The following is a 3,581-nucleotide window of genomic DNA, read 5'->3' as shown; positions in this document are numbered from 1 at the left end:
ACAATGAATGACATCTATAATATCGTACCAATCTATTATATCGTGAAATACACATCTGAAATTGTCTGTCTGTAATTTGACAGAACAAAAATTGTAAATGATTTTATTATTTACCCTTACCCTAAATATTTGTTTGACAAATATTGTGAGAAAATGTTTAAAACCCGAAAAGATTCAAGTTAAATATATAGACTGACACGCAGCAAAGGACTCCACAAAATGTCAGGTACTTTTTGTCATTGATCTGTATGGCAAAAAGTTGCCCAATGACTGGGTTACTGGAATACTACATCAGATTAAAAGAGTGAGATTTGTTCTTCTCCTTAGCCCAATGCACACAGCCAGAGACAGACTTTCCCATTAGGCAAAGGTAGGTGACCACCGCCCCCAAAAGCCAAGGGCCCCCTAAAATATTGTTCATGTAGGAGATGCGTATTAAGCACGGACACACGAACGGTTGCTGTGGTGTTCGTTACCATGACAACTGTCTGCGTGTCAGCATTGAACGTGCTTCTTGTGTATCCTTGTAGCAAATGAAAATATAATGCATCTGAAGCTGTAATTAAATATTGAACAACAGTGCGTATTGTATTTTTATTGTTTTAAATGCTGCTTTGCTACTCGTTTTTGAGAAGAACCCAAGCAGAGGACGCATAGATACTTTCCACACACACATATGCACATATGTTCTTCATTTTTGGTTGATATCACTGATCTATAATAGATTTATAATAGTCTATCTATAATAGTCGTGTTAACAGCAGACCTTTTCTCAACACAAAGTTTCCCAGATGGATCCACTGTAACATTTGAGTGCGTGATTGGACACAAGCCAGACCTAAAAGTATCTAGATCAGTTACCTGTGAGGGAAACCAGTGGACAAGTCTGGAACTCAGTTGCACAAGTATGTACTGTCATTAAATATGTTAAGTACCCGACATTTGTAAATTCCTCTAAAGTGCCTTTAAACATTATCTTTTTTTTTTAAATCTACTTTTTAAAACATCTTTTGTGAGTAGTTGAAATGCATCAACAAGCCTTAAATGTCTCATAAAGGTTTAGTAACTGACACTAGGAAGCATAACAGCATCACTCATGGTTTCCTCCTGGAATTAATCTCTACCTTAAATAATACTGAAACAGTAAACGCTGTTTTCATTATTTGCATCAGCATGTGAAGATCACCAATTCTAAAGCAATCAGTAATATCTTTTATAAAATACAGGAAAATCCTTTGGAAATCTTACAAATTTCTTTCATGGGAGATATGAAGTAACTGGAAATTTATTTGGTGACACGGCTAAACCAGTTTGTGACAAAGGGTAAGTGAAAGTCATTTTCTTTGTGGTGGATTAAGTGTGTTTTAAACCATGTGGAATTTAGATTGTGTGCTGTGTTTGTTGAGTATTTAGTAAGATGAGAATCGTTGCTTTCAGATACATGTTAGCGGGTAAGGAAACAACTAGAAGATCAGGGATGGGATGGCCGAGATCCTCTCTGTGAACGTATGTCAGTTCTTACATTTAAATGAAATATAATATTGAAGAGTACAAAACCATTTACAATTTGTATTAAAAAAAATTTTTTTTTGTCCTGGAAATAAATACCTATTCACCTGGATATGTGTTTTTCTTTAGCGGTGAAATGTTCAGCACCTCCAGCCAAAGAAAATGGGAAACTTGAAGATACTTGAAGCCTTTGGAGAGTTATGATTATTTAGAAGCAGTCTCCTATAGATGTAACAAAGGACTTAATCTTATAGGACAATCAACACTTCATTGTTCTGAGGATGGAACCTTTAAAGGGGTCATATGATACTGCTAAAAAGAACATTATTTTGTGTATTTGGTGTAATGTGTTAGAACGAGCCGTTTTAGGTAGGCGTGGCTAACTCTTAACTTTTATAAAGAATATCTCTTTGGTTTTGAGACTTTAGTGTTTGCAACTTTACAGATCTTCTTTATGCACCAAGAGCTTGTAACACTCTAAAGAGAAAGGAAAAATTGAAATCGCATCATATGACCCCTTTAAACCAGATCCGCCAAATGTTTTGGTAAGTTATGGTTAAAATGCCAGTCATGAGATGAAGAAAAAAAATCTTGTGAGTTTCTTCCTTTTAATGAATAAAATATTTAATGATCAATACTTTTTTATTTTTTATTTCCTTTTTTTCCCAAATGGGTGTCCAACGCCTACAATTCCTAATGAATAAAGAATCCGTGGAAAATCACCCCCCCAAACTGGGTAACTTTATAGAATACAAATGTGAATGTTTCAAAATAATACATTTAATATGCACTTAGTATAGTATAATTTAAATATAGTAAGTATGTCTGAAAAAGCACAATTTAAATATATTTCTTTTTCACCTGGGTATACACTGAAAGGAGATGCTTATATTGTGTGTAGAGTAGAGGTCTACACGGAGGACCCGAGACCCGACGACCCGGGATCCGTACGGGTTCGGAGCTATATTTTAAATGGTCAGCCGGGTCGGGTCCCAATCTATTACTTCGGGTCCCGGGTCTGTTTAACATTGTGTGTAATACCCGAGTCGATCGGACTCGGAGAACACCCGGCCGTTATCAGAGTCAGTCAGCGCTGTGCGTGTGTTGTTTTGTAACTTTCAACTTGTAAAATTAGGATGAGAAAAGTGTGAGTCGGTAATTTGAAATAAGGTGAAAAAAACAAAACCACGAGCGACGTCATCAGAAGCAGGGTGGGCGGAGTTAATGCACACGCATGGTGATAATGGATACCTTCATGAGTGATGTGAGTTATTATTGATTATTTTTTAAATAACATTATGAATGAACCATCTTGTTGTTATATCTAAAATTTTTGCTCAGACTCGGCTCAGAGAGCACAGAGATGATAGCAAATAAGTAAAGCTAACGCCAGCAGCCATGGCACTGGACGAGCAATCGTTATCAAATGGGCAAACAGTCTAAATTATTATGCAAGTTGACTCGAGATACAAAAGATGCAAAACTGCAAAGTCACATTTGTCATCCGTCACTGTAACAGCAAGTGGACTTTTGAAACTGGAATAATGAGTGGATTACGCATTTCAATTGGCAAGAGAGGAATAACATGGATGGAACTTTCTTGGCAAGGAGGATTGTGTGCATCACAGTCAGGTACAAGGGAGAAGGCTTCTTACATTAGGTAAGACAAAAAGTTTAATTTTCGCAACTTGTTTATCGACTTGTTAATAGCAATTTGCTGTGGAATATGTACCGATCGGGTCCAGTCGGGTCTGTGTCTTCCCGGCCAGGTTCGGGTCCATCTTTCAAATAATTGACGGTCCGCGACGGTTCTGGGTAGTACATTTTTGACATTTCTCAGTTCTGCACGGGCCCGGGTCCAACTTTCAAAATAATGACGGGTCCGGCTCGGTTCAGTGTAGCACATTTACGGGTCTCTTCGGGTTCGGGTACAAATTTTTGGACCCGTGTAGACCTCTAGCACAGACTCATTTTGCTTTCGCACAGGACGCATTTGCAGTCCGCTCCTGATCCTCGGCTGTTTACCACAAACACAACATTTATCCATTATTTTGATTTCAAATCCAAACGTT

At 37.6% G+C, this 3,581-nt stretch overlaps 1 long non-coding RNA gene across 1 annotated transcript; it reads left to right on the top strand.

Moving 5' to 3' along the window:
- Positions 1-1,259: 1,259 nt before the first annotated feature.
- Positions 1,260-1,763, top strand: LOC107716187 (uncharacterized). The gene is made up of 3 exons (XR_001637174.1): positions 1,260-1,323; positions 1,438-1,506; positions 1,639-1,763. It is a non-coding gene; the product is annotated as an uncharacterized LOC107716187 (long non-coding RNA).
- The last annotated feature ends 1,818 nt before the right edge of the window (positions 1,764-3,581 follow it).

This window comes from Sinocyclocheilus rhinocerous, unplaced genomic scaffold, assembly GCF_001515625.1.
Source record: "Sinocyclocheilus rhinocerous isolate Xijiao unplaced genomic scaffold, SAMN03320098_v1.1 scaffold148, whole genome shotgun sequence".
Classification (NCBI taxonomy): domain Eukaryota; kingdom Metazoa; phylum Chordata; class Actinopteri; order Cypriniformes; family Cyprinidae; genus Sinocyclocheilus; species Sinocyclocheilus rhinocerous.
This window is presented reverse-complemented; position numbering and strand designations above follow the sequence as displayed.